The 23,434-nt window shown below is 36.2% G+C and overlaps 2 protein-coding genes across 4 annotated transcripts in view; both read right to left on the reverse strand.

Moving 5' to 3' along the window:
• si:ch211-243g18.2 (uncharacterized protein LOC559906 homolog) overlaps positions 1–23,434 on the reverse strand; it is a 237,527-nt gene that overhangs the window by 35,460 nt on the left and 178,633 nt on the right. For 2 of the 3 annotated variants that reach the window (XM_062057134.1, XM_062057132.1), the window contains exons 1-2: positions 13,877–14,115; positions 11,380–11,462 (exon numbers count right to left, since the gene is read on the reverse strand). The exons of the other annotated variant lie outside the window; for it this stretch is intronic. The gene's annotated coding sequence lies outside the window, so the exon portion shown is untranslated. Of the gene's footprint in view, positions 1–11,379; positions 11,463–13,876; positions 14,116–23,434 lie in introns of those variants that run through there. 3 annotated transcript variants of the gene reach the window in all.
• ndufa8 (NADH:ubiquinone oxidoreductase subunit A8) overlaps positions 23,338–23,434 on the reverse strand; it is a 12,769-nt gene continuing 12,672 nt past the window's right edge. Inside the window, exon 4 of the mRNA XM_062055126.1 lies at positions 23,338–23,434. This exon is cut by the window's right edge and continues 185 nt beyond it. The gene's annotated coding sequence lies outside the window, so the exon portion shown is untranslated.

The raw sequence follows: 23,434 nt of genomic DNA on the forward strand, positions 1-23,434 counted from the left end.
AGGTTTTTAAATATGACAAGAGTGTTTTCTTGTTTTCAAGGATAAACCTAAAAAATACTAGTCAAAGATCCTGTATAAGACAGGAGCACTAAGCTCTTTTTAAGGGCCTACTGCCAACTTGATAGTCAAAGATCCTTTAGATGACAGTGACCTGCGGCAAAAATCAAAGATCCTCAAATATGACAGGAGTGTTCTGTTGTTTTTAATGGCCTGCTGCATAAATGCTAGTCAAAGATCCTCTATGTAACAGGACATACCTCATGCAAACTTGCAGTGTTTTTAAGACCCAGTGCAAAAAATACATAGTCAAAGATCCTTTAATGACAAGAGCACGTGGATGTTTTTAAAACCTGCAAAAACACTAATCAAAAAACTATAAATATGACAGGAGCATTCTGCTGTTTTTAAGGATAAACTGCAAAAATACTAGTCAAAGATCCTCTATATAACGGGAGCACTGGTGTTTTTCCAGGATCTACTTCATGCCAACTTGCAGTGTTTTTAAGACACAGTGCAAAAATATATAGTCAAAGATCCTCAAATATGACAGGAGCGCTCTGTACTTTTTTTAAGGTCTTACTGCAAAAGTGACAGTCAAAGATCTTCTATGTTCTATTGTTTTTAAGGATAAACTGCAAAAATACTAGTCAAAGATCCTTCCATGAAAAAAGCACTTTGACTGTCTGCTAAAAAACACTAATAAAAGATCCTCTCTATATGACAGGAGTGTTGTGTTTTTTTCGAGGATTTACTACAAAAATACTAGTCAAAGATCCTTTAAAGAAAGGAGCACTTTTGTGTTTGTCAAAACCATCTGCTAAAAAAAACACTAATCAAAGATCCTCTCTATATGACAGGAGTGTTGTTTTTTGGGGGGGGATTTACTACAAAAATACTAGTCAAAGATCCTCTATATAACAGGAGCACTGGTGTTTTTCCAGGACCTACTTCATGCCAACTTGCAGTGTTTTTAAGACCCAGTGCAAAAATACATAGTCAAAGATCCTCAAATATGACAGGAGCGCTCTGTATTTTTTTTTCTTTAAGGTCTTACTGCAAAAGTGATAGTCAAAGATCTTCTATGTTCTATTGTTTTTAAGGATAAACTGCAAAAATACTAGTCAAAGATCCTTCCATGAAAAAAGCACTTTGACTGTCTGCTAAAAAACACTAATAAAAGATCCTCTCTATATGACAGGATTGTTGTGTTTTTTTTCAAGGATTTACTACAAAAATACTAGTCAAAGATCCTTTAAAGAAAGGAGCACTTTTGTGTTTGTCAAAACCATCTGCTAAAAAAAACACTAATCAAAGATCCTCTCTATATGACAGGAGTGTTGTTTTTTGGGGGGGATTTACTACAAAAATACTAGTCAAAGATTCTCTATGTGACAAAAGTGCTTTTCTGTTTTTAGGGACCTGCTGCAAAAACCAATAAACAAAGATCCTCAAATGTGACAGGAGTGTTCTGTCGTTTGTAAGGACCTACTGTAGTGCAAAAATATACAATCAAAGATCCTCTATACAACAGGGTCGCTTTGCTGTTTTTAAGACCGACGGCAAAAAAACAGTCAAAGATCCTTTATATGACAGGAGAACTTTGGTGTATTTTGAAAACCTGCTGCAGAAACGCTACTCAAAGATCCTCAATATGACAGAATTGTCTGTTAGGAATCGGCTACATGTCTGGTGGGCCAGTGTGCGTGTGTGTGTGTGTGTGTGTGTGTGTGTGTGTGTGTGTGTGTGTGTGTGTGTGTGTGTGTGTGTGTGTGTGTGTGTGTGCGTGTGTGTGTGTGTGTGTGTCCTACATAAGTTACACTTCCCTAAACTGTCTCTCTCTATTCTCTTGCTTCATTTTGACAAATTTGAGTTTCCAGGAAGTCTCTGAGGTCACAAACAGCATCTGTTGCTGTTTAGAGACACACACACACACACACACACACCCACACACACACACACACACACACACACACACACACACACACACACACACACACACACACACACACACACACACACACACACACGCACACAAACAAAAGTGCAGCCACATCTCCTTAAACAAAAAGTGCAGCCACATCTTCTTGAAGTCTGTTTGCCTACACACACACACACACACACACACACACACACACACACACACACACACACACACACACACACACACACACACACACACACACACACACACACACACACACACACACACACACACACACCCAACATGGCGACTATGGGAGATGTGAGATCTTCTTGAGGGTTTTCATCCCAGGGAGAAGAAGGAAAAAAAGAGAGCGATTAACCCTCCTGCCCCCATTTTTTGTAGGTTTATTCAGGGCGCAGAAAGGAACTGTTTATTGGTGTGAGTCCAGGTCCCAGAGCCCAAAGGCAAGTCATGTTCTCAAGGAAAAGAGCAAGTCTCCACAGAGCTGATATCCAAATAGTTGCAATGGTGCTGATGTGAATGTTCCCAGTCAGACACACAAATGCTTCCAGATCGCCTGCTGGCCCAAAGTAAACACAACCTGTGTGTGTGTGTGTGTGTGTGTGTGTGTGTGTGTGTGTGTGTGTGTGTGTGTGTGTGTGTGTGTGTGTGTGTGTATATATATATGTGTGTGTGTGCAAGTTTTTGTTTTGTTTTGTTTCCAAGTATATAAATGTGTTGTTTCCAAGTACAGACCCCGTTTCCATAAGAGTTGGGAAATGGTGTTAGATGTAAATATAAACAGAATACTATGATTTGCAAATCATTTCAAGCCATATTCAGTTGAATATGCTACAAAGACAACATATTTGATGTTCAAACTCAAACATTTTTTTTTTTTTTTGCAAATAATAATTAACGTAGAATTTCATGGCTGCAACACGTGCCAAAGTAGTTGGGAAAGGGCATGTTCACCACTGTGTTACATGGCCTTTCCTTTTAACAACACTCAGTAAAGGTTTGGGAACTGAGGAGACACATTTTTGAAGTGGAATTCTTTCCCATTCTTGCTTGATGTACAGCTTAAGTTGTTCAACAGTCCGGGGGTCTCCCTTGTGCTATTTTAGGCTTCATAATGCACCACACATTTTCAATGTCTGGACTACAGGCAGGCCAGTCTAGTACCCGCACTCTTTTACTATGAAGCCACGCTGTTGTAACACGTGGCTTGGCATTGTCTTGCTGAAATAAGCAGGGACGTCCATGGTAACAACATATGTTGCTCCAAAAGCTGTATGTAACTTTCAGCATTAATGGTGCCTTCACAGATGTGTAAGTTACCCATGTCTTGGCCACTAACACACCCCCATACCATCACACATGCTGCCTTTTACACTTTGCGCCTAGAACAATCCGGATGGTTCTTTTCCTCTTTGGTCCGGAGGACACCACGTCCACAGTTTCCAAAAACAATTTGAAATGTGGACTCGTCAGGCCACAGAACACTTTTCCACTTTGTATCAGTCCATCTTAGATGAGCTCAGGCCCAGCGAAGCCGACGGCGTTTCTGGGTGTTGTTGATAAACGGTTTTCGCCTTGCATAGGAGAGTTTTAACTTGCACTTACAGACGTAGCGACCAACTGTAGTTACTGACAGTGGCTTTCTGAAGTGTTCCTGAGCCCATGTGGTGATATCCTTTACACACTGATGTGGCTTGTTGATGCAGTACAGCCTGAGGGATGGAAGGTCACGGGCTTAGCTGCTTACGTGCAGTGATTTCTCCACATTCTCTCAACCCTTTGATGATATTACGGAGCGTAGATGGTGAAATCCCTAAATTCCTTGCAATAGCTGCTTGAGAAAGGTTTTTCTTAAACTGTTCAACAATTTGCTCAGGCATTTGTTGACAAAGTGGTGACCCTCGCCCCATCCTTGTTTGGGAATGACTGAGCATTTCATGGAATCTACTTTTATACCCAATCATGGCACCCACCTGTTCCCAATTTGCCTGTTCACCTGTGGGATGTTCCAAATAAGTGTTTGATGAGCATTCCTCAACTTTATCAGTATTTATTGCCACCTTTCCCAACTTCTTTGGCACGTGTTGCTGGCATCAAATTCTAAAGTTAATGATTATTTGCACAAAAAAAAATGTTTATCAGTTTGAACATCAAATATGTTGTATTTTGTAGCATATTCAACTGAATATGGCTTGAAAAGGATTTGCAAATCATTGTATTCCGTTTATATTTACATCTAACACAATTTCCCAACTCATATGGAAACGGGGTTTGTATATACACACATATATATATATATATATATATACTGTATATACACACATATACATATATATACACACACATATACACATTAATATATTTATACATATACACACATATGTATTTTGACATACATATACACATACACGTATATATACATATGTACACATACAGTATACACTCACATATATATACATATACACACACACACACACACATAGCGAGGAGCGATCGCATTCACACACACACATCATGACTTGACATGGACCGAGCACCTTCACACACATCAGCTGAAAGCAATTTGCAGCTGCCAGCAGGATAAGACTTTCCTTCTCTCCTCCACTTTCACTTTTTACTCCCCCAAACTTACAAAATACACAAGGAGGCCAAATTGCTGACATATGTGAGGGAGAGAGAGAGGAAGAGAGAGAGAGAGAGAGTCCTGCTTCTTTTTCCCCCTGAAAAGTCCATCGTGTTTATTTAAAGAAGGCTGAACACTTTAGCACTATTAGGCAACATGTCACACAGCAAACTAAAGCTTTCCTCTCAGGAAAATCCCTCACACTTCATTTTCCTGCAGCCACAAGTCGCTTTGGAGTCGCACGCTGCAGCGTGCAGGCGACACAACGCAAACCAGGCTGCAAAAAGGCTGCTTAGAAGCTGCAAAAAGGATGCTAAAAGGATGCAAAAGGCTGCTTAAAGGCTGCAAAAAGGTTGTTAAAAGGATGCTAAAAGGCTGCTTAAAGGCTCCAGAAGGTTGCTGAAAGGATGCATAAATGTTAAAATAAAGTTGCTAAAAGTCTGCCAAAAAGGCTACTTAAAGGCTGCAAAAAGATTGCTAAAATGCTGCAAACATGCTGCTAAAACGATGCACTAAGGCTGCAAAAAGGTTGTTAAAAGGCTGCAAAAGGATGAAAAAATGCTGTTAAAAGGCTGCAAAAAGGCTGCAAAAAGGTTTTCAAAGGGTGCAAAAAGGCTGCAAAAAGATTGCTAAAGGGCTGAAAAAAGGCTGCAAAAAGTTTGTTAAAAGGCTGGAAAAAGGTTGTTGAAAGGCTGCAAAAAGGATGCAAAAATCAATCAATCAATGTTTATTTATATAGCCCTAAATCACAAGTGTCTCAAGGCTGCAAAAGGGATGCAAAAAAGGTTATTAAAAGGCTGGAAAAAGGTTGTTAAAAGGCTGCAAACATGCTGCTAAAATGATGCACAAAGGCTGCAAAAAGGTTGTTAAAAGGCTGCAAAAGGATGAAAAAAATGCTGTTAAAAGGCTGCAAAAAGGCTGCTAAAAGGATGCAAAAAGGTTTTCAAAGGGTGCAAAAAGGCTGCAAAAAGATTTCTAAAGGGCTGAAAAAAGGCTGAAAAAAGTTTGTTAAAAGGCTGGAAAAAGGTTGTTGAAAGGCTGCAAAAAGGATGCAAAAATCAATCAATCAATGTTTATTTATATAGCCCTAAATCACAAGTGTCTCAAGGCTGCAAAAAGGATGCAAAAAAGGTTATTAAAAGGCTGGAAAAAGGTTGTTGAAAGGCTGCAAAAAGGTTGTTAAAAGGCTGCAAACATGCTGCTAAAATGATGCACTAAGGCTGCAAAAAGGTTGTTAAAAGGCTGCAAAAGGATGAAAAAAATGCTGTTAAAAGGCTGCAAAAAGGCTGCTAAAAGGATGCAAAAAGGTTTTCAAGGGGTGCAAAAAGGCTGCAAAAAGATTGCTAAAGGGCTGAAAAAAGGCTGCAAAAAGTTTGTTAAAAGGCTGCAAAAAGATTGTTAAAAGGCTGGAAAAAGGTTGTTGAAAGGCTGCAAAAAGGATGCAAAAAGGATGCAAAAATCAATCAATCAATCAATCAATGTTTATTTATATAGCCCTAAATCACAAGTGTCTCAAGGCTGCAAAAAGGATGCAAAAAGTTTATTGAAAGGCTGGAAAAAGGTTGTTGAAAGGCTGCAAAAAGGATGCAAAAAGGTTGTTAAAAGGCTGCAAAAATGTTGTTAAAAGGCTGGAAAAAGGTTGTTAAAAGGCTGCAAAAAGGATGCAAAAAGGTTGTTTAAAAGGCTGGAAAAAGGTTGTTGAAAGGCTGCAAAAAGGATGCAAAAAGGTTGTTAAAAGGCTGCAAACATGCTGCTAAAATGATGCACTTAGGCTGCAAAAAGGTTGTTTAAGGGTGCAAAAGGATGAAAAAAATGCTGTTAAAAGGCTGCAAAAAGGCTGCTAAAAGGATGCAAAAAGGTTTTCAAAGGGTGCAAAAAGGCTGCAAAAAGATTGCTAAAGGGCTGAAAAAAGGCTGCAAAAAGTTTGTTAAAAGGCTGCAAAAAGATTGTTAAAAGGCTGGAAAAAGGTTGTTGAAAGGCTGCAAAAAGGATGCAAAAAGGATGCAAAAATCAATCAATCAATCAATCAATGTTTATTTATATAGCCCTAAATCACAAGTGTCTCAAGGCTGCAAAAAGGATGCAAAAAGGTTATTAAAAGGCTGGAAAAAGGTTGTTGAAAGGCTACAAAAAGGATGCAAAAAGGTTGTTAAAAGGCTGCAAACATGCTGCTAAAATGATGCACTAAGGCTGCAAAAAGGTTGTTAAAAGGCTGCAAAAGGATGAAAAGATGCTGTTAAAAGGCTGCAAAAAGGCTGCTAAAAGGATGCAAAAAGGTTTTCAAAGGGTGCAAAAAGGCTGCAAAAAGGCTGCTAAAAGGATGCAAAAAGGTTTTCAAAGGGTGCAAAAAGGCTGCAAAAAGATTGCTAAAGGGCTAAAAAAAAAAAGGCTGCAAAAAGTTTGTTAAAATGCTGCAAAAAGATTGTTAAAAGGTTGGAAAAAGGTTGTTGAAAGGCTGCAAAAAGGATGCAAAAAGGATGCAAAAATCAATCAATCAATCAATCAATCAATCAATGTTTATTTATATAGGCCTAAATCACAAGTGTCTCAAGGCTGCAAAAAGGATGCAAAAAGGTTATTAAAAGGCTGGAAAAAGGTTGTTGAAAGGCTGCAAAAAGGTTGTTAAAAGGCTGCAAAAAGGTTGTTTAAAAGGCTGCAAAAAGGTTGTTAAAAGGCTGGAAAAAGGTTGTTTAAAAGGCTGCAAAAAGGTTGTTAAAAGGCTGGAAAAAGGTTGTTAAAAGGCTGCAAAAAGGATGGAAAAAGGTTGTTTAAAAGGCTGCAAAAAGGTTGTTAAAAGGCTGGAAAAAGGTTGTTAAAAGGCTGGAAAAAGGTTGTTAAAAGGCTGGAAAAAAGTTGTTAAAAGGCTGCAAAAAGGATGCAAAAAGGTTGTTTAAAAGGCTGCAAAAAAGGATGCAAAAAGGTTATTAAAAGGATGCAAAAAAGCAGCTAAAAGGCTGCAAAAAGATTGCTAAAGGGCTGAAAAAAGGCTGCAAAAAGAATGCAAAAAGGTTGTTAAAATGATGCACTAAGGCTGCAAAAAGGTTGTTAAAAGGCTGCAAAAAGGTTATTAAAAGGATGCAAAAAGGCTGCTAAAAATGCAAAAAGGTTGTTAAAAGGATGCAAAAAATCTGCTTAAAGGCTGCTAAAATGATGCACTAAGGCTGCAAAAAGGTTGTTAAAAGGCTGCAAAAAGGTTGTTAAAAGGCTGCAAAAAAGCTGCTTAAAGGCTGCAAAAAGATTGCTAAAGGGCTGAAAAAAGGTTGTAGCCCACCGGGGGCCCCCAGAGCCAGCAGAGACAAGTAACCCACTCTGACATGCGGAGGAAACCCAAAACTCCGTCAGATAGGAGCCACCCAGAGGGGCCGCTCCTTAACTAGCGCTTGTTTACACGAGTGCAGCGCAGGAATGCACCTTGAAGAGAAAGCATGAGAGGTCGTCATGGGAACAAGTCCACTTGGCTACCAAGACCTAGCCTCGTTAGCTTGGATGCTGTCATGGTGTCAGCGGACTAAGCTTGATGGGACTTGAGAAGGACAAAGTGACTCCACTGTGGATTTGTGTCAACTTTCATTCTCAGAGAGAAAGCTGGCTGACATGATGGAAGCTGACGTTGTGGAAGCCACAAGAAGTCCAGTTGACTGCCAGCAGACTTTGTTTTTACTCACCACTGGAAAAGTTATGACCTGCTAAAACACTTACAACTCAAACAACTGCTTTTTAGCTCTAAAACATGTTGACAGGGTGCAGGCTACTACGTATGCTAAGCTAACAGCTAATTAGCTTGCAAGCTAGCTGCACAACAATGTGGGATCCAACCAAAATGTTGTCTTTTTTGCTTTCCACTTTGCATCAGTCCATCTTAGATGAGCTCGGGCCCAGTGACGCGGTTCTGGGTGTTGTTGATAAATGGCTTTGGCTTTGCATAGTAGAGTTTGAACTTGCACTTACAGATGTAGCGACCAACTGTACTTACTGACAGTGGGTTTATGAAGTGTGCACGCTTTTTAGTGCACAACTTAAGTGTATGACATAAGTGCACAAGTTAGTGTGCAAAATAAGTGCTTTTGAGTGCACAACTTAAGTGCGTGACATAAGTGCACAAGTTAAGTGCACACGTTAGTGTGCAAAATAAGTGCTTTTTACTGCACAACTTAAGTGCGTGACATAAGTGCACAGGTTAGTGTGCAAAATACGTGCTTTTTCGTGCACAACTTACGTGTGTGACATACGTGCACAAGTTAGTGTGCAAAATAGGTGCTTTTTAGTGCACAACTTAGGTGCGTGACATAAGTGCACAACTCAGTGTGCAAAATAAGTGCTTTTTAGTGCACAACTTAAGTGCATGACAGAAGTGCACAAGTTAGTGTGCAAAATAAGTGCTTTTTAGTGCACAACTTAAGTGTGTGACATAAGTGCACAACTCAGTGTGCAAAATAAGTGCTTTTTAGTGCACAAGTTAAGTGCATCACAGAAGTGCACAAGTTAGTGTGCAAAATAAGTGCTTTTTAGTGCACAACTTAAGTGTGTGACATAAGTGCACAAGTTAAGTGCACAAGTTAGTGTGCAAAATAAGTGCTTTTTTGTGCACAAGTTAAGTGCACAAGTTAGTGTGCAAAATACATGCTTTTTTGTGCACAACTTAAGTGTGTGACATAAGTGCACAACTTAAGTGCACAAGTTAGTGTACAAAAAAGTGCTTTTTTGTACACAACTTAAGTGTGTGACATAAGTGCACAAGTTAGTGTGCAAAATAAGTGCTTTTGAGTGCACAACTTAAGTGTGTGACATACGTGCACAAGTTAGTGTGCAAAATACGTGCTTTTTCATGCACAACTTAAGTGTGTGACATACGTGCACAAGTTAGTGTGCAAAATAGGTGCTTTTTAGTGCACAACTTAGGTGCGTGACATAAGTGCACAACTTAGTGTGCAAAATAGGTGCTTTTTAGTGCACAACTTAGGTGCGTGACATAAGTGCACAACTTAGTGTGCAAAATAAGTGCTTTTTAGTGTACAACTTAAGTGCATGACATAAGTGCACAAGTTAGTGTGCAAAATACATGCTTTTTTGTGCACAAGTTAAGTGCACAAGTTAGTGTGCAAAATACATGCTTTTTTGTGCACAACTTAAGTGTGTGACATAAGTGCACAACTTAAGTGCACAAGTTAGTGTACAAAAAAGTGCTTTTTTGTGCACAACTTAAGTGTGTGACATAAGTGCACAAGTTAGTGTGCAAAATAAGTGCTTTTTTGTGCACAACTTAAGTGTGTGACACAAGTGCACAATTTAAGTGCACAAGTTAGTGTGCAAAATAAGTGCTTTTGAGTGCACAACTTAAGTGTGTGACATACGTGCACAAGTTAGTGTGCAAAATAAGTGCTTTTGAGTGCACAACTTAAGTGTGTGACATACGTGCACAAGTTATTGTGCAAAATATGTGCTTTTTTGTGCACAACTTAAGTGTGTGACATACGTGCACAAGTTAGTGTGCAAAATAGGTGCTTTTTAGTGCACAACTTAGGTGCGTGACATAAGTGCACAACTTAGTGTGCAAAATAGGTGCTTTTTAGTGCACAACTTAGGTGCGTGACATAAGTGCACAACTTAGTGTGCAAAATAGGTGCTTTTTAGTGCACAACTTATGTGCGTGACATAAGTGCACAACTTAGTGTGCAAAATAAGTGCTTTTTAGTGTACAACTTAAGTGCGTGACATAAGTGCACAAGTTAGTGTGCAAAATAAGTGCTTTTTAGTGCACAACTTAAGTGTGTGACATAAGTGCACAAGTTAGTGTGCAAAAGATGTGCTTTTTTGTGCACAACTTAAGTGTGTGACATAAGTGCACAAGATAAGTGCACAACTTAGTGTGCAAAATAAGTGCTTTTTAGTGTACAACTTAAGTGCATGACATAAGTGCACAAGTTAGTGTGCAAAATAAGTGCTTTTTAGTGCACAACTTAAGTGTGTGACATAAGTGCACAAGTTAGTGTGCAAAATATGTGCTTTTTTGTGCACAACTTAAGTGTGTGACATAAGTGCACAAGTTAGTGTGCAAAATATGTGCCTTTTCGTGCACAACTTAAGTGTGTGACATATGTGCACAAGTTAGTGTGCAAAATAGGTGCTTTTTAGTGCACAACTTAGGTGCGTAACATAAGTGCACAACTTAGTGTGCAAAATAAGTGCTTTTTAGTGCACAACTTAAGTGCATGACATAAGTGCACAAGTCAGTGTGCAAAATAAGTGCTTTTTAGTGCACAACTTAAGTGTGTGACATAAGTGCACAGGTTAAGTGCACAAGTTAGTGTGCAAAATATGTGCTTTTTGTGCACAACTTAAGTGTGTGACATAAGTGCACAAGTTAGTGTGCAAAATAAGTGCATTTTTGTGCACAACTTAAGTGTGTGACATAAGTGCACAAGTTAGTGTGCAAAATAAGTGCTTTTGAGTGCACAACTTAAGTGTGTGACATACGTGCACAAGTTAGTGTGCAAAATACGTGCTTTTTCATGCACAACTTAAGTGTGTGACATACGTGCACAAGTTAGTGTACAAAATAGGTGCTTTTTAGTGCACAACTTAAGTGCATGACATAAGTGCAGGAGCTACGTGCACAAGTTAGTGTGCACAATTTGTGCTTTTTAGTGCACAACTTAAGTACGTGACATAAGTGCACAAGTTAGTGTGCAAAATAAGTGATTTTTAGTGCAGAACTTAAGTGTGTGACATAAGTGCAGAAGTTAAGTGCAAAAGTTGTCGTCATGCAACCCATTTGTCAGCTTTCCTGCGTCTCAGCAGGTGACTTTCTCACCTTAGCGTGCGGCCGAGCGAGCGAGCGAGTTAGCTCCTGCTGCGTCTTGTCTTTGACCTTCAGACTGTTTTCTTTAGCGAAGCCTTCAGAAAAAAAACATTTTAGCGTGAAAAGACGCGCTGCCGAGCGTGTCGCCCGGAATGCCAAACAGCAGTCATGGCAGTCAAGAAATGGAAACTTCCAGGAGGTTTGCACAAAGACAAATATTTGTCGTCTTATATTGGGAGTGTAGACGATTATAATTAGTAACTAACTACTTCCCCTCGCTTTTCTCCTTGTCACTCACACACCAAGACCTGGCGACACACACACCTGCTGCCTCAAAAGTTGTTAGCAAATTAGCTATGATGCTAATTTTTAGGCTAATGAGCTACAATGCTGATTTTAAAGATAAGTTATGGTGCGGATTTTAAAGATAATATTAATTATGTTGATTCTAAGATGGCAGTTAAGGTGCTAATTTTAAGATAAGCAGTTATGCAAATTTCAAAGCTAATAGTTATAATGCTAATTGTAGGATAGGTCATTGTGCTCATTTTAAGATAAGTTATGAAGCTCATTTTAAAGATAAGCCATGATGCTCACTTTAAAGCTAAAATGTACATAGTCAGTTATGTTCATTTTAAAGGTTAAAAACTGTGAAGCCAATTTTAAAGCTAACAGTCATTGTGCTCATTTTAAGAAAACAACTTACGACACTAATTTTAAAAGGTGATAGGCCATGATGCAAATTTTAAAACTAATAGTTATGCTAATTCTAAAAAATTTAAAAAGCTATGCCACTATGAAAGATAAACTGTGATGCACATTTCAAAGCTAATAGTAATAATAATGTATTATCTTAAAATTAGCATCACAACTTATCTTTAAAATCATATTTTTTCACCTTTAAAATCAGTGTCATAATTTTTGTTTAAAATAAGTGTCATAACTTATCTAAAAATTAGCATCATAACTATTAGCTTTAAAAAATAGCATCATAGCTTATCGTTAAAATTAGCATAAATTATTATCTTTAAAATTAGCGTCACCATTTGTTATCTTAAAATTAGCATCACAACTTATCTTTAAAATCATATTTTTTCACCTTTAAAATCAGTGACACAATTTTTGTTTCAAATAAGTGTCATAACTTATCTTAAAATTAGCATCATAACTATTAGCTTTAAAAAATAGCATCATAGCTCATCGTTAAAATTTGCATAAATTATTATCTTTAAAATTAGCGTCACCATTTGTTATCTTAAAATTAGCATCATAACTTATCTTTAAAATCATATTTTTTCACCTTTAAAATCAGTGACACAATTTTTGTTTCAAATAAGTGTCATAACTTATCTTAAAATTAGCATCATAACTATTAGCTTTAAAAAATAGCATCATAGCATAAATTATTATCTTTAAAATTAGCGTCACCATTTGTTATCTTAAAATTAGCATCATAACTTACCTTTAAAATCATATTTTTTCACCTTTAAAATCAGTGACACAATTTTTGTTTCAAATAAGTGTCATAACTTATCTTAAAATTAGCATCATAACTATTAGCTTTAAAAAATAGCACCATAGCTCATCGTTAAAATTAGCATAAATTATTATCTTTAAAATTAGCGTCACCATTTGTTATCTTAAAATTAGCATCAGAACTTATCTTTAAAATCATATTTTTTCACCTTTAAAATCAGTGACACAATTTTTGTTTCAAATAAGTGTCATAACTTATTATCTTAAAATTAGCATAACTATTATCTTTAAAAAAATAGCATCATAGCTTGTCGTCAAAATTAGCATAAATGATTATCTTTAAAATTAGCGTCATCATTTATCTTAAAATTAGCATCATAACTTATCTTTTAAATCATATTTTTTCACCTTTAAAATCAGTGTCACAATTTTTGTTTAAAATTCTGTCTTAACTTATCTTAAAATTAGCATCATAACTAATAGCTTTAAAAAATAGCACCATAGCTCATCGTTAAAATTAGGATAAATTATTATCCTTAAAATTAGTGTCATAACTTATCTTTAAAATCATATTTTTTCACCTTTAAAATCAGTGACATAATTTTTTGTTTAAAATAAGTGTCATAACTTATCTTAAAATTAGCATCATGACTGTTAGCTTTAAAAAATAGCATCATAGGTCATCGTTAGAATTAGCATAAATTATTATCTTTAAAATTAGCGTAATTTGTTATCTTAAAATTAGCATCATAACTTTTAGCTTTAAAAAATAGCATCATAGCTCATCGTTAAATTTAGCATAAATTATTACCTTTAAAATTAGCGTCATCATTTATTATCTTAAAAATATTTTCTTTTTTTTCACCATTAAAATTAGCGTGATAGTTTGTTAAAAATAAGTGTCATAACTTATCTTGAAATCAGCATCATAACTATGAGCTTTAAAATGAGCATGACAGCTATGATAGAGTATGGCTACAGTTAGCATGATAAAGAGGAAGTGTAAGTGTAGTTGTAGAGAAAGATGTCCTACCAGACTCGTAGCATCTTATTAGCGCTCTCAGGGCAGCTTTTCATCCTGGAGATGAAAGCAGGCCGACTGAATAAACACAAGTTAAGTTGACAGACATCAGTGCTACTCAACATAAAAACCTTCATGCTGGACATGAAAGCATCCAAAGATGAGAGGAGTGAACATGAGAGCGGAGTGCGGGCTCTTAATGCCCTCATGTTGTGTTGTGTTGTCACGCAGGAACAACTCATGTTGTGTTGCCACGCAGGAACACGTCGCTGCACAAACACAAACATGCAGGAAATAGCCTGAGGGGAGGGCACAAAATATTAATATTACACACGATATTATACACGTTACACACCATATTACACAAACTGTTATACACAATATTATACACGTTACACACAATGTTACACAAACTATTATACACTATATTATACATGTTACACACAATATTAAACAAACTATTATACACAATATTACACAAACTGTTATACACAATATTATACACGTTACACACAATGTTACACAAACTATTATACACTATATTATACATGTTACACACAATATTAAACAAACTATTATACCCAATATTATACACGTTACACACAATATTACACAAACTGTTATACACAATATTATACACGTTACACACAATGTTACACAAACTATTATACACTATATTATACACATTACACACAATATTACACAAACTGTTATACGCAATATTATACACATTACACACAATATTACACAAACTATTATACACTATATTATACACGTTACACACAATATTACACAAACTGTTATACATATTATATACATCATAGAAAATATTATACAGAATAAACAGGGTCAACACAGGTATACAAAATATTACCCACAATATACACTATTTTGTACACATTATACAAAATATACACAATATTACACAACATTTTGTACACCATAATATACACAATATTATACACAGTAGTATACACCACATTATAAACAATTATACACAATATTACACACACACAAAATATTACACACCATTTTGTACACTATATTATACATATTACACACATACACAATACTACACGCCATTTTGTACACACATTATACACAATATTACACACCATTTTGTACACTACATTATACACAATATTACACACCATTTTGTACACCATATTATACACATTATAATACACAATATTACACATTATACACTATACTATACACAATAATACACACCATTGTGTACACCATATTATAGACCATTCTGTACACAATACACACCATATTACACACCATTTTGTACACCATATTATACACATTATAATACACAATATTACACAGTATACACTATACTATACACAATAATACACACCATTGTGTACACCATATTATAGACCATTCTGTACACAATACACACCATATTACACACCATTTTGTATACCATTTTATACAAAATATTACATACACAATATTTCACACCATTTTGTACACCATATTATACACAATATTAGACACACAATATTACACACCATTTTGTACACGTTGTACAAAATATTACATACACAATATTACACACCATTTTGTACACAATATTATACACATTATACACAATATTTACACATTATACACAATATTACACACCATTTTGGACACAATATTTTACACATTATACACTATATTATACACAATACACACTATTTTACACATACACAATATTATACACTATATTGTACACAATATTACACACCATATTATACACACTATTATACGCAATATTATACACACCATATTATACACCTTACACACACTATATTATACACATTACACACATTGTACACAATATTATACGCAATATTATACACACCATATTATACACGCCATATTATACACATTACACACACCATATTATACACAATATTTTACACTATATTATACACATTGTACACATACACAATATCATACAATATTATACACATTATACAAAATATTATACACATGATATACATCATAGAAAATAATTACAGAATAATGTAGTACTTGAAGGCAGTGAGAAAGTCCCATATTGTATTTCTTTCCTTTGCACAAGTTTATATGTTATACACAATATTATACACATTATATAGGTTATACACAATATTATACACAATATTATATAGGTTATAAAATATATTATACACAATATTATATAGATTATAAAAGATATCATACACAATATTATATAGGTTATAAAATATATTATACACAATATTATATAGGTTATAAAATATATATTACACAATATTATATAGATTATAAAAGATAATATACACAATATTATATAGGTTATAAAATACATTATACACAATATTATATAGGTTATAAAATATATTATACACAATATTATATAGGTTATAAAATATATTATACACAATATTATATATGTTATAAAATATATTATACACAATATTATATAGGTTATAAAATATATTATACACAATATTATATAGATTATAAAAGATAATATACACAATATTATATAGGTTATAAAATACATTATACACAATATTATATAGGTTATAAAAGATATTATACACAATATTATATAGGTTATAAAAGATGATAATGTAGTATTTGAAGGCAGTGAGAAAGTCCCACATTGTATTTCTTTCCTTTGCACAAGTTTCCTGTGGTGTCACAGCACATGACCCACCACTTCCTGTCAGGCGCATGGACTGGGGGCCCCCGGGGGCCGACCCACCTTACTTCTTCCATCCATAACCTTTCTTCTTCGTGCATCTTGCCTCCTCCATGCTTCCTTCACACACTTCCTTTCCTCTCTCCTTCCCTGGCTACCCCCCCCCCCCCCCCCCAGTCCAGGTCAGGAGAGGTCATGTCAGACATTTCCTGTGATCCAGACCACACCTCGTGAGGGGATTTCTCCTCCAATCACCTTCAGACCCCCGCATGGAAGCAGGAGTTCAGAACACACCGCATTACTGCATTTGACATTTACTGTCATCGCAATATAGCAGTGATTGTGTTATTATCAGTTGTGTCTACTGGGGGTCATTAATGACCAGTGGTCACAGGTTGACCCTGGAACTGATTATTTCAAGTTCTACTGTATTTTGGCTTTTTTTCCAACACATCTATGACCCTTTTGAAAGGATTAATGATTAAAAATGGACAAAAAGCCCACAAATTAGACTTTTTTTCTATCATCTGCGAAGAACTATTACTTAACAGTGACCTCAGGTGGCCACAGGTTGACCCTGGAACTGATTATTTCAAGTTCTACTGTATTTTGGCTTTTTTTCCCAACACATCAATGACCCTTTTGAAAGGATTAATGACTTAAAAATGTAAAAGCCTACAATCGGTTTTATTTTTCCTATCATGTCAGGAACTATTACTTAAGAGTGACCTTAGGTGGCCACAGGTTGACCCTGGAACTGATTATTTCAAGTTCTACTATATTTTGGCATTTTTCCAACATAATTATGACCCTTTTCAAAGGATTAATGAATAATGATGTACCAAAAGCCCCAAAATTAGTGTTTTTTCTATCATATGCGAGGAACTATTACTTAAGAGTGATCTCAGGTGGTCACAGGTTGACCCTGGAACTGATTATTTCAAGTTCTACTGTATTTTGGCTTTTTTTCCAACACATCTATGACCCTTTTGAAAGGATTAATGATTAAAAATGTACAAAAAGCCCACAAATTAGACTTTTTTTCTATCATCTGCGAAGAACTATTACTTAACAGTGACCTCAGGTGGCCACAGGTTGACCCTGGAACTGATTATTTCAAGTTCTACTGTATTTTGGCTTTTTTCCAACACATCAATGACCCTTTTGAAAGGATTAATGACTTAAAAATGTAAAAGCCTACAATCGGTTTTATTTTTCCTATCCTGTCAGGAACTATTACTTAAGAGTGACCTTAGGTGGCCACAGGTTGACCCTGGAACTGATTATTTCAAGTTCTACTATATTTTGGCATTTTTCCAACATAATTATGACCCTTTTCAAAGGATTAATGAATAATAATGTACCAAAAGCCCCAAAATTTGTGTTTTTTCTATCATATGCGAGGAACTATTACTTAAGAGTGACCTCAGGTGGTCACAGGTTGACCCTGGAACTGATTATTTCAAGTTCTACTGTATTTTGGCTTTTTTTCCAACACATCTATGACCCTTTTGAAAGGATTAATGATTAAAAATGTACAAAAAGCCCACAAATTAGACTTTTTTTCTATCATCTGCGAAGAACTATTACTTAACAGTGACCTCAGGTGGCCACAGGTTGACCCTGGAACTGATTATTTCAAGTTCTACTGTATTTTGGCTTTTTTTCCAACACATCTTCGACCCTTTTGAAGGGATTAATGACTTAAAAATGTAAAAACCTACAATCTGTTTTATTTTTCCTATCATGTCAGGAACTATTACTTAAGAGTGACCTCAGGTGGCCACAGGTTGACCCTGGAACTGATTATTTCAAGTTCTACTATATTTTGGCATTTTTCCAACATAATTATGACCCTTTTCAAAGGATTAATGAATAATAATGTACGAAAAGCCCCAAAATTAGTGTTTTTTCTATCATATGCGAGGAACTATTACTTAAGAGTGACCTCAGGTGGTCACAGGTTGACCCTGGAGCTGATTATTTCAAGTTCTACTGTATTTTGACTCTTTTTTTTAAAGGATAAATAATGATTAAAATATACAAAAGGCCCACGAATTACTGTTTTTTCTATCTTTTAGAAACCATCGCTGAACAGTGACCTCGGGTGGTCACAGGTTGACCCTGGAACAGATTATTACTGTATTTTGGCTTTTTTTCCAACACATCTATGACCCTTTTGAAGGGATTAATGACTTAAAAATGTAAAAACCTACAATCTGTTTTATTTTTCCTATCATGTCAGGAACTATTACTTAAGAGTGACCTCAGGTGGCCACAGGTTGACCCTGGAACTGATTATTTCAAGTTCTACTATATTTTGGCATTTTTTCAACACAACTATGACACTTTTCAAAGGATTAATGATTAAAAATGTACAAAAAGCCCACAAATTAGTGTTTTTTCCATCATCTGCGAGGAACTATTACTTAACAGTGAACTCAGGTGGTCACAGGTTGACCCTGGAACAGATTATTTCAAGTTCTACTGTATTTTGCCATCTTATTAACAGAGCTATGACTCTTGTCATAGGACTAATGACTTAAAATATAGATTAAGCCTATGGTTTGTTTTAATGTTCCTATCATGTTAGGAACTATTACTTAACAGTGACCTCAGGTGGCCACATGTTGACCCTGGAACTGATTATTTCAAGTTCTACTGTATTTTGACTCTTTTTAACACAGCTATGACCCTTTTTAAAGGGTTAATGATTAAAAATGTACAAAAAGCCCATACTGTTTTTTTCTATCATCTGCTTGGGACTATCACTTAACAGTGACATCAGTCATGTTGACCCTGGAACAGATTTTTTTCAAGTTCTACTGTATTTTGACTCTTTGCAGAAAAGCAATAACTCTTTTTAAAGGATTAAGAATTAAAAAATGTACAAGAAGCCTGCGACTTTGTGTTTTTTTCTATTATCTTCTAAAAACTATTACTTAACAGTGACTTCAGGTGGTCACAGGTTGACCCTGGAACAGATTATTTCAAGTTCTACTGCATTTTGGCATTTTTTCAACACAACTATGACACTTTTCAAAGGATTAATAATTAAAAATATACAAACCCCATTTCTATATGAGTTGGGAAATTGTGTTAGATGTAAATATAAACGGAATACAATGATTTGCAAATCCTTTTCAAGCCATATTCAGTTGAATATGCTACAAAGACAACATATTTGATGTTCAAATTCTTAAACTTTATTTTTTTTTTTTTTGCAAATAATAATCAACTTAGAATTTCTTGGCTGCAACACGTGCCAAATTAGTTGGGAAAGGGCATGTTCACCACTGTGTTACATGGCCTTTCCTTTTAACAACACTCAGTAAAGGTTTGGGAACTGAGGAGACACATTTTTGAAGCTTCTCCTCAGGTGGAATTCTTTCCCATTCTTGCTTGATGTACAGCTTAAATTGTTCAACAGTCCGGGGGTCTCCCTTGTGCTATTTTAGGCTTCATAATGCGCCACACATTTTCAATGGAAGACAGGTCTGGACTACAGGCAGGCCAGTCTAGTACCCGCACTCTTTTATTATGAAGCCACGTTGATGTAACACGTGGCTTGGCATTGTCTTGCTGAAATAAGCAGGGGCGTCCATGGTAACGTTGCTTGGATGGCAACATATGTTGCTCCAAAAGCTGTATGTACCTTTCAGCATTAATGGTGCCTTCACAGATGTGTAAGTTACCCATGTCTTGGGCACTAACACACCCCCATACCATCACACATGCTGCCTTTTACACTTTGCGCCTGTAACAATCCGGATGGTTCTTTTCCTCTTTGGTCCTGAGGACACGACGTCCACAGTTTCCAAAAACAATTTGAAATGTGGACTCGTCAGACCATAGAACACTTTTCCACTTTGTATCAGTCCATCTTAGATGAGCTCAGGCCCAGCGAAGCCAACGGCGTTTCTGGGTGTTGTTGATCAACGGTTTTCGCCTTGCATAGGAGAGTTTTAAATTGCACTTACAGATGTAGCGACCAACTGTAGTTACTGACAGTGGGTTTCTGAAGTGTTCCTGAGCCCATGTGGTGATATCCTTTACACACTGATGTGGCTTGTTGATGCAGTACAGCCTGAGGGATGGAAGGTCACGGGCTTAGCTGCTTACGTGCAGTGATTTCTCCAGATTCTCTGAAGCCTTTGATGATATTACGGAGCGTAGATGGTGAAATCCCTAAATTCCTTGCAATAGCTGCTTGAGAAAGGTTTTTCTTAAACTGTTCAACAATTTGCTCACGCATTTGTTGACAAAGTGGTGACCTTCGCCCCATCCTTGTTTGTGAATAACTGAGCATTTCATGGAATCTACTTTTATACCCACTCATGGCACCCACCTGTTCCCAATTTGCCTGCTCACCTGTGGGATGTTCCAAATAAGTGTTTGATGAGCATTCCTCAACTTTATCAGTATTTATTGCCACCTTTCCCAACTTCTTTGTCACGTGTTGCTGCCATCAAATTCTAAAGTTAATGATTATTTGCACAAAAATTTTTTTTTATCAGTTTGAACATCAAATATGTTGTTTTTGTAGCATATTCAACTGAATATGGGTTGAAAATTATTTGCAAATCATTGTATTACGTTTATATTTACATCTAACACAATTTCCCAACTCATATGGAAACGGGGTTTGTACTTAAGAGTGACCTCAGGTGGTTGCAGGTTGACCCTGGAACAGATTATTTCAAGTTATACTGCATTTTGGCATTTTTTCAACACAACTATGACACTTTTTAAAGGATTAACAATTAAAAATATACAAAAAGCCCACAAATTAGTGTATTTCTATCATCTGCAAGGAACCGTTGCTTAACAGTGACCTTAGGTGGTCACAGGTTGACCCTGGAACTGATTATTTCAAGTTCTACTGTATTTTGACTCTTTTCAACACAACTGTGACACTTTTCATAGGATTAATGAGTTAAAAATGTAAAAGCCTACAATCTGTTTTATTTTTCTTATCATGTTAGGAACTATTACTTAACAGTGACATCAGGTGGTCACAGGTTGACCCTGGAACAGATTATTTCAAGTTCTACTGTATTTTGACTCTTTTCAACATAGCTGTGACACTTTTTAAAGGGTTAATGATGAAAAATGTACAAGAAGCCAACACCTTAGTGTTTTTTCTATCATCTGCTTGGGACTATCACTTAAGAGTGACCTCAGGTGGCCACAGGTTGACCCTGGAACTGATTATTTCAAGTTCTACTGTATTTTTACTCTTTTTAAAGGATTAAAGATTAAAAAATGTACATGAAGCCTGCAAATGTGTGTTTTTTTATATCATATTCTAAAAACTATTACTTAAGTGACTTCAGGTGGTCACAGGTTGACCCTGGAACAGATTATTTCAAGTTCTACTGTGTTTTGACTCTTTTCAACATAGCTATGACACTTTTTAAAGGGTTAATGATTTAAAATGTACAAGAAGCCAACATCTTAGTGTTTTTTCTATCATCTGCTTGGGACTATCACTGAACAGTGACCTCAGGTGGCCACAGGTTGACCTTGGAACTGATTATTTCAAGTTATACTGCATTTTGGCATTTTTTCAACACAACTATGACACTTTTCAAAGGATTAACGATTAAAAATATACAAAAAGCCCACAAATTAGTGTATTTCTATCATCTGCAAGGAACCGTTGCTTAACAGTGACCTTAGGTGGTCACAGGTTGACCCTGGAACTGATTATTTCAAGTTCTACTGTATTTTGACTCTTTTCAACACAACTGTGACACTTTTCATAGGATTAATGAGTTAAAAATGCAAAAGCCTACAATCTGTTTTATTTTTCTTATCATGTTAGGAACTATTACTTAACAGTGACATCAGGTGGTCACAGGTTGACCCTGAAACAGATTATTTCAAGTTCTACTGTATTTTGACTCTTTTCAACATAGCTATGACACTTTTTAAAGGGTTAATGATTTAAAATGTACAAGAAGCCAACACCTTAGTGTTTTTTCTATCATCTGCTTGGGACTATCACTTAAGAGTGACCTCAGGTGGCCACAGGTTGACCCTGGAACTGATTATTTCAAGTTCTACTGTATTTTTACTCTTTTTAAAGGATTAAAGATTAAAAAATGTACAAGAAGCCTGCAAATGTGTGTTTTTTTCTATCATCTTCTAAAAACTATTACTTAAGTGACTTCAGGTGGTGACAGGTTGACCCTGTAACAGATTATTTCAAGTTCTACTGTATTTTGACTGTTTTCAACATAGCTATGACACTTTTTAAAGGGTTAATGATTTAAAATGTACAATAAGCCAACACCTTAGTGTTTTTTCTATCATCTGCTTGGGACTATCACTGAACAGTGACCTCAGGTGGCCACAGGTTGACCCTGGAACTGATTATTTCAAGTTCTGCTGTATTTTGACTCTTTTCATAGGATGAATGATTTAAAAGATAGCAGAAAACCAACAAATGTGTGACCCAGAAGTGCACTTGGTTGTACAGGGGATGATTGACAGCACTCACTAATAATGGTCAGAATAAGTTTTCCACAAATACTCCTGGTAGGGGTTAAAGACTTGCTCCCAACAACTTGGATCCCGAGAAGAGTTCCATATTTACTGCATGAGTCAGAGTCTTTCTTAATTGGCTTCCCTTCCCGTCCCGTGTGGAGGTTGTGCACGCGCCCGTGTGAACCCGTGACATCGACGCGCCTCAGAAGTGCTTCTTCTTGGGCTTTGTGAAGAAGGCAGGAAGTGAGCGGGCAGAAAAGGTAGCGACCTCTAGTCCCGGACAAAGCCCGGCAGACGTGCAGGCGCGGACATAAAACCCAGCAGTTTGAATTTACGTCTTTTATTCTTTGACAAGGTTTAAGTGTGACATTTACAGAGGCGGGCAGGAAAGCCGGGAGAAAATAGTAATA

This window comes from Entelurus aequoreus, linkage group LG08, assembly GCF_033978785.1.
Source record: "Entelurus aequoreus isolate RoL-2023_Sb linkage group LG08, RoL_Eaeq_v1.1, whole genome shotgun sequence".
Taxonomy (NCBI): Eukaryota; Metazoa; Chordata; class Actinopteri; order Syngnathiformes; family Syngnathidae; genus Entelurus; species Entelurus aequoreus.